General features: G+C 43.7%; 1 pseudogene; it reads right to left on the bottom strand.

Moving 5' to 3' along the window:
* Positions 1-7,877: 7,877 nt before the first annotated feature.
* Positions 7,878-8,644, bottom strand: LOC132434551 (proteasome subunit alpha type-3 pseudogene; annotated as a pseudogene).
* Between the last annotated feature and the right edge of the window lie 359 nt (positions 8,645-9,003).

Here is a 9,003-nt window from a genome sequence, read left to right as displayed (position 1 = left end):
TTTTTTAATTTTTTTTAGTTGTGGCATGCGGGATCTAGTTCCCCGACCAGGGATCGAACCCAGGCCCCCTACATTGGGAGCATGTAGTCTTAACCACTGGACAACCAGGGAAGTTCCTATTTTTTTCTTATAATTTAAAAATAAACTAAAATGTTTTTGTGGGCCCCTTAAAGTATGGTGGGGCCCAGGCATTGTGCCTGCTGTGCCTACTGGATAAGTCAACCCTGGTGTAATCCTGATGAGAGAAGTTGGTGTTTTAGGCATGAATGAAGAGATGGAAAGGGATAGATGCAGATCTATTTTGGAAGTGGACTTCATGATTGATTAGATGTGAAGGGCACAGGAGAGGGAACTCTCCCAACTTTTTGGCATGAACACTTGGGTGATGCAATTTACTTAGTCTCTGTCTCAGAAAGTCAGGAGGGAATACGTAAAGAAGAGAGCCTGAATTCTAGTGTTGATTCTGCCCAAGTCTCTGGCTGGTCGTTAAAGCATGAATGCATGAACTGTTCAGCTGAGGAAAGCAAAAAAAAAAAAAAAGAGAGAGAATTGAACTGAGATCTGAGCTGCCATCTACCTCATGTGAGAGAGAGAGGTTGTAGTTTGGGTCCAACCAATTTAATTGCCTGCTAAAATGAAAACATGAACATTTTTGGAGGATGCCTTAGTTCCTTGTACCTGCTGTAGGAAATTTCCACAAATTTAGGGGCTTAGAAAAACACAAATTTATTCTTTTACGATTCTGGGTCAGAAGTCTGAAATGGGTTTCACTGAGCTAAAATAAAAGTGTTGACAGGACCGCGTTCCTTCTGGAGGCTCTATGGGAGATTCTGTTTCCTTGCCTTTTCCACCTTCTGTATAAATGCCCATGTTCCTTGACTCATGGTCCCCTTCCTACATTTTCAAAGCCAGAAACATTGGGTTGAATCCTTCTTGTATTGATCACTTTGACTCTGGCTTTTCTTTCTGCTACCCTCTTTCACTATTAAGGACCCCTGTGATACATTGGGCCCACCTGGATAATCCAGTATAATCTTCCTATTTTAAGGTCATCCAGTTTGCAACTGTAATTCCATCTGCAGCCTTAATTCTCTTTTGCTGTGTAATATAACATATTCACAGGTTCCAGAAGTTTGGATGTTGTCATCTTTGAGAGGGCCATTATTCTGCTTGCCACAGAGGGATATAACAGAATCTAGAGTCTTCAAAACGTAACATTCATGATGTATAGGATACAGTTAAAATTATTCAACATGTGAAGAACATGGAAAACGTGAGCCCTTCTGTTTTTGTTTTTGTTTTTGTTTTTGCGGTACGCGGGCCTCTCACTGTTGTGGCCTCCCCCGTTGCGGAGCACAGGCTCCGGACGCGCAGGCTCAGCGGCCATGGCTCACGGACCCAGCCGCTCCGCAGCCTGTGGGATCTTCCCGGACCGGGGCACAAACCCGTGTCCCCTGCATCGGCAGGCGGACTCTCAACCACTGCGCCACCAGGGAAGCCCATGTGACCCATTCTGGAGGGAAAAGACAACAGAGGGCAACCTTGATATGAGCCATATGTTGAAATGATCAGACAAGGACTTTAATGCAGCTATTATAACTGTGCTTGTTGAGTTAAAGTAAAATATACTTGTAATGAATGAAAAGGTAGGAAATTTCAGCAGAGAAATAGAAAATATGGAAAGAACCAAATGGAAATTTTCAAATTGAAAAATACAATATCTGAAATAAATTTCATGGATGAGATTAAGAGTGGAAGAGAGATGATAGGAAAGAGTCTCTATACTTGAAGGTAGATCAACAGAAATGATCAAATCTGAAGAGAGGGAAAAAAAATTGGAAAAAAGGTAGTGAACAGAGCCTCAGGGACCTGTGGACCATATCAAAAGATAGAACATGTTACTGAAGTCTCGAAAGGAGAGGAGAGAAAGAGATAGGATAGTAAATATTTGAAGAAATAATACCCCCAAACTGTAGATTTGGTTAACCACATTTGGTTAAGATTCGGGAAGCTCAGCAAACCCTGAAGAGTGTAAATATAAAGAAAACTGCATTGGCTTGTCATAGTCAAAATGCTGAAAACCAATGATAGCAAGAAAATCTTGAAAGCATTCAGAAAAAAAGTGACATCATATACAGGGGAACAATAATTTGAATGGCGATGGGCTTCCCATGAACTGTAGAGTCCTGAAAGCAGAGAAACAAGATTCTTAGAGTGCCAGAAGAAGAAAGCTGAGGGGAAATGACACCAGAGGAAATTCAGATCTTCAGGAATGAATGGAGAGTTTCAGAAATCGTAAATTGCTGCATAAATATAGAAGACTTTTTTCCCTTTTATTTTTTAAAAAATGCATCTGATTGTTAAAAGCAAATTTTAGAACATTGTGTTGTGGGATTTATGATGTATTTAGGTGTAATGTGTATATTACAACTATAGCGTAAAGGGTGATGGTCCTTCTGTCTGAAGAGATTCAATATTAACTCTAAGTAGGCTATGAAAGGTTAAGGATAGATATTCTAAGCCTTAGAATGGGAACTTTAAAAATAATGCAGAGGGCTTCCCTGGTGGCACAGTCGTTAGGAATCCACCTGCCAACACAGGGAACATGGGTTTGAGCCCTGGTCCGGGAAGATCCCACATGCCGTGGAGCAACTAAGCCCATGCACCACAACTACTGAGCCTGCGCTCTAGAGCCCGTGAGCCACAACTACTGAAGCCTGAGCTCCTAGAGCCTGTGCTCTGCAACAAGAGGAGCCACTGCAATGAGAAGCCCGTGCACCACAACAAAGAGTAGCCCCTGCTCGCCGCAAGTAGAGAAAGCCCGCGCACAGCAACGAAGACCCAACGCAGCCAAAAAAAAAACTGCAGAGAAATAATACACTACCAAATGTAAAATGTATAGCTAGTGGGAAGCAGCTGCATAGCACAAGGAGATCAGCTCGGTGCTTTGTGTCCACCTAGAGGGGTGGGATAGGGAGGGTGGGAGGGAGACACAAGAGGGAGGAGCTATGGGGATATATGTATATGTATAGCTGGTTCACTTTGTTATATAGCAGAAACTAACACACCATTGTAAAGCAATTATACTCCAATTAAAAAAAAAAGGAAAGAAAAGAATGGGTTAGTTGGAAACCTTTAGGGTTTCACAATTGATGGGATGCTTGTGTAAACTATGATAGTGTGCCTAAAGTCAATAAAACTTACTTAAGCAACTTAAACATAGACTAGGATTTGGAAATATAAACATCAAGGTTTTATTAGTGGTGGTATCTGGATACATTAAAATATCTGGAAGCATGTGATTTTCCTATGACTTTTTTTCACTTAATTGTATCTTAATTGTAAGTATTGCATTTGTAATAAGGAAAACTAGAATTAATCTAAAAATAAAATTTACTGTAAAAGGAAAATGAGTAGGTTTGGGGGCTCTCGGTGATTAAAAATGATAATTCATTATAAACCAATTATTTCACTTCTGCTGGTTTGCTATGTTTTAATTTTATGCTTAGCTGTGAAAAACAGTTTGTTCCAATTAATTCCTCTTGCTGGACATTTAATTTTACTTCCCAATTAAACCCATATTATTGGGAAAAAAATAATGCAAAGAAGTATAGCTAAAAATCCAATAAATTAATTAATGTGGGATTTAAAAAGTTATTTAATCCAAAAGAAGACAGAAAAGGAGGAACAAATGATAATAATTTTAAAAACCAGAGGGGAAAAATAAGATATATAAAGCAAGCACTTTAAAGGGACAGCACATAAATTATCTTCCTGAATAACGTTTCACATGGGGATTCGTAATTTCTAGAGCCTAGTAGTGCAGGTTCTTGTTGCAGCTCTGTTCCTACTCAGCTCTGCAGAACAAGGGTAAACAGAAAAACGCAATGCAAGGGGAAGTAAAGTGGATAGAATATAGAAGAATATTCTTGACTATGAGGAATTTGAAATATGCAATGGCTGGAGCACAAGAACATTTTGAATCCTCATCTCTGGAGAAAAAGCAGGCATCCCTCAGTGGTGTGCCCAGGAAAGTGGGAAAGGGATGGCTAGGTGTGGGTGTGGGTTCTCTCGATAACCAGCTACCTTGGGGAGGAGAGGAAAGGCAGAAAGACACCTGCCAGTGTAGGGTTCTGTTATGAGCTAGCCTCTGGTAACCTTCCACAAGGTTCTCTACCAGCCCTCCTCTCTTTTTGCCCCAAAGGCTATGGATGCAGATGCCTCCAGGAGTCAGGCAGCTAATGGGAACATTTAAGCAGCCTGGTAGGTAGGCATTGTGGCAAACTGCATACAGAGCACTTGCTCCCTGTGGCAGAGACATTTACTGCTCACCCCAAATCCATAAGCTCCCCATTTCTCAGCTCCCTACTGGGGGAAATGTGACTAGTTCTGGCAGATAGACAGTCAGTGGAAGGAGCTGTGTCCCATCAAGTAGGAAGCATGTTAAAAGCTCTGGAGCAGCTCGATCTGAACAGCTGCTGCTCCCTGCTGATCATGGAGACCGTAAGTTAAACTAGAGCCATAAGGTGTAAGCAGCCTGGATCCCTGAGTCATTGCCAGGAGGAAAGCTGCTCCGGAGAGTTGCCCGACTGACCCTGGACTTTGAGTGAACAAGAAACAAATCTTCATTCTAAGCTCCTTCTATTTCATAGCCTAGCCTACCCTATACACTTCCTTTAAAGGCAGCAGTCACAACTCAGCTCAGACTCTTATTATCAACTGGAATGTTAGCCCAGTGTCACCAGATCTTCCAGTTTCTGCTAGATAAACCAGAAATAAGGATTTTTTGCTGAAAATTCTTAACATTTAAAAGTAGACGTTAGGGAGCTTCGCTGGTGGTGTAGTGCTTAAAAATCCTCCTGCCAATGCAGGGGACACGGGTTTGAGCCCTGGTCTGGGAAGTCCCACATGCCGTGGAGCAACTAAGCCCGTGTGCCACAGCTACTGAGCCTGTGCTCTAGAGCCTGTGAGCCACAACTACTGAGCCCACGAGCCACAACTACTGAAGCCCATGTGCCTAGAGCCCATGCTCTGCAACAAGAGAAGCCATCGCAATGAGAAGTCCGCACACGGCTGTGAAGTGTAGCCCCCGCTCGCCACAACTAGAGAAAGCCTGTGCGCAGCAATGAAGACCCAACACAGCCAAAAAAAAAAAAAAAATGTAGACATTAGGGACTTCCCTGATGGCACAGTGGTTAAGACTCTGCATTCCCAATGCAGGGGGCCAGGGTTTGATCCCTGGTCAGGGAACTAGATCCCACATGCATGCCACAACTAAGAGTTCGCATGCCACAACTAAGGAGCCCGTGAGCCACAACTAAGGAGCCCGCAAGACACAACTAAGGAGCCTGCCGGCTGCAACTAAGACCCAGCACAACCAAATAAATAAATTAAGTAAATTTAAATAAAAAAGTAGATGTTAACTTGAAAAATAAAACCTTGTGTAGCCCAAATAAAACATTCCTGGGTGGGCTTCCCTGGTGGCGCAGTGGTTGAGAGTCCGCCTGCCAATGCAGGGGACGCAGGTTCGTGCCCCGGTCCGGGAGGGTCCCGCATGCCGCGGAGTGGCTAGGCCCGTGAGCCATGGCCGCTGAGCCTGTGTGTCCGGAGCCTGTGCTCCGCAACAGGAGAGGCCACAACAGTGAGAGGCCCGCATACCGCAAAACACACACACACACACACACACACACACACACACACACACACACACACACAAGAAAAACATTCCTGGGGGTCAGTTTAACCCTGGGGCCACTAGTTGCAACTCGAGCTCTGCATTTTCTTCCTTAGTGACTCATCAGTTCCCAAAGCTTCTGTTGTCACTCCTGTTCAGATGGGGCAGAGACCAGATCTTTGTATCACAGCTCCTGATGAGCTCAACAGATGCCTCCAACTCTGGGTTTCTCACCCTGGTCTAACTTGTGGAGGGCAGCTCTTGAGTGCTAAGCCATGAGTCCTACCTGGCTCCCTATAGCCAGCACAGATAAATGCAGCCTGTAAAAGACCTAATGGTTCTTTCTCATGGCCTTGACCCCAGTCACCTTTTCCTGACATATTTCATATTCAACCTGAATGTTTCTTCATGGTTTCTGACCTAGTGATTTACTTTCCCATTTATGCCCTTGACCATCTATGGTTGTGCCCTTTGTACCTGACTCTCCATCCTGCTCCTCCTTTCAACCGTTTTCCTCTCAGCTTTTGTTTTACTCTTTGGAGGTTTGGATTCTGCCTTCCACTTCCCTGCAGGTTTGCTCTGGACTAGTCCTGAATTTTCAATGAATCTCATATATCTCAAATTCAACATGTTCCATGTTGAACAAACACTTTTCTATCCCAACTTTCCTATCTCTGTTAAAGGTACTACTGTCTTCCATGTCACAGTCTCAAACTGTTGATGTCACATTAACCTACCCATCTAAAACCAATGCAGTTATTTATTGAGTATTCATACTGTGTGCCCTATTCTAGGCACTGAGGCTACGACGGTGAACTAAAAAAATCTTTGCCCTCATGGAGCTTGCACACTATTGGGAATGGGCAGAAAATAAACAAATATATATTAGGTCAGATGGTGATAAATGCCATGGAGAAAAGTAAAGCAAGGTAACAGAACTAGGGAGTGTCATGATGGGGGAAGGGTGCTATTTTATATTTGGTGGTCAAGGGGACTTGAGTAGAAGTGAAGGAATGAGACTTACATACTTCCGGGGAAGACTGTTGCAAAGGCAAAGACACTGTGTGGAGGCATGCCTGGCATGTTTGAAGTCCAACAAGGAGACCATTTTGGTGAGCAAGGCAGAGGGTAATAGGGGCGGGTTACCCACCTCTCCCATCTTTGTCTTCTGCTCTCTCTCCACCACTTCTGCCCTAGCTGTGACTGTCCTTTCCCCTCTGGACTGCTTCAGGAATTGTCTGACTCTACCCAGCACAAGCTGCCTGGATGAACCTTGGCTAAACCTGGGCTCTGTGTTGGTTAATTTTATGTGTCAACTTGACTGGGCTAAGGGATGACCAGATAGCTGGTAAAACATCATTTCTTGGTGTTTCTGTGGGGGTATCTCTGGAAGAGATTAGCATTTGAATTGGTAGGCTGAGTGGAGATAACCTCCACCAATGATGCTGGTGGGCATCATTCAATCCACTGAAGGCCTGAGTGGAATAAAAAGGCAGAGGAAGGATGAATTTGCTCTCTCTGCTTGTGTTGAGACATCCATCTTCTCCTGACCTCAGACATCTGTGCTTCTGGTTCTCAGGCCTTTGGACTCTGACTGAATTACACTACCAGCTTTCCTCGTTCTCCAGCTTGTACGGAGCAAATGGGACTTCTCAACCTCCATAATCATGTGAGCCAATTCCTATCATAAACCTCCTCCTATATTTATCCCTGTGTATCCTATTGGTTCCATTTCCTCTGGACAGCTCTGACTAATAGACATCCTGTTTCTTTCCAAGGCACTACTCCCTAGCACTGAAAGCATTTCATAATCTGCCTTCAGCTGGCTTCTCCAACTTTACGTCGCCCCCAACTTCTGCCTTGCCCAGAGCAGACGCTGGGCTTTCCCACTGTTACTCACAGTTCTCTTCGCTTAGAATAGCTTGCACCTTCTCAATCTCATAGGAGAAGCCTTACCCACTCCAAGACATCGTCCCAAGACTTCTTGGCCTGGTTTCCTATTTAGTTGTGTACTTGGTTGATTTTATCCTCCTAATTAGATTATAAACCCCAGGACGTATTTTACACATTTGTTTTTCCTCTCCTCCAAGGCCTTGTACCCTGTTCTTGTTTTTTACAAGACAAAGATTTAATGAAAGTTGGTCAGTGGGTATGTAATAGTCCAAAGGGCTAAATAGTTAAATAGAAGTAAATGAAGTAAATGTTACATGTTATCATCATCTGATTCGTCTTCTTCCTTCAAAGATTCCTTGGCCTATTTCTCTGCCTCTTTCCTTATATCTTTTGGAACAATTCCATGTCTTCCGTTAGTTATTTCACCAACCCAGCTGAGCTCTAGTTCAAAAGCTTTATCCTTAACTTCATCGCGTACTATGTAAATTATTTTTGCAACTTCTTTAACAACATCACGGCAGGTCATTTCTTTCATCTGAAGCTTTTCAATTTCTGTCTTCGCAGCTTGCCTGGCTTTGCCAATGGCACAGCCCCAATAACCACATGAAACACCCGATGAGTCAATCATGTAGAGCTGTGCACCATCATCACACTGTAAGACCCTAACCAGAAACTGCAGCGAAAGGGTCTGACAGCACTGTAGAGTGTATAGGCATGTACATACACGGCCACTCTGTCTGCAAGATGTTTTAGTGGAAGGTTATATCCAAAGTTAGATCTAAACTTGGAAGCCTCTTCTCTTGCAATGTCTGCTAAAGAACGAGCATCTGCCAACAGACCTGCTAGTGCCATTCAGACATGCCGATCCACATTAAAAAGTCGTTTGTTAGGACCTTCTTCATAAAGTTTAGGGAGGACTAATTTTTCTACCCCAAAGACAACGCCATCTTTACATCTGATTCCAATAGCTGTACTACTATTTTCCGTAGCTTTCATAGCATACTCAACTTGAAAAACTCTTCCGTCAGGAGAGAATGTAGAGGCTGACAGGTCATACCTGGTGCCGATTGAGCTCATCGTGCTAAAACCACTGGGACGCCTAGGGCTTCAGGGTCTAAAGCGATCCCCCTCACCCTGTTCTCTTTCTGCTTGAGGAGTGTGGGTGGGCTTTTTCTTGCCCAAATCCAACCTCTGACACCAAAGATGCCATAGTTCCACTTCCTGAGTTAGAGACTGTTAATCAAAGGAGGGGCAGGTGAGGGCTTTGGCTAGAGATTTGCCATGTAGTGTTTCAAACTCGAACCCAACTCTGGACTTAGGCAAGAGAGCAGTCGGGTTGCTCATCAGGACAGGCTTGTTTGACAGCAGCAGGCTCAAGTTCTTCTTTTCCTTCTCACTTACCAGTTCAAACTTTTTAATGCTGAAGTGAGTTTGAG

Source organism: Delphinus delphis, chromosome 11 (genome assembly GCF_949987515.2).
Source record: "Delphinus delphis chromosome 11, mDelDel1.2, whole genome shotgun sequence".
Lineage (NCBI taxonomy): Eukaryota > Metazoa > Chordata > Mammalia > Artiodactyla > Delphinidae > Delphinus > Delphinus delphis.
This window is presented reverse-complemented; position numbering and strand designations above follow the sequence as displayed.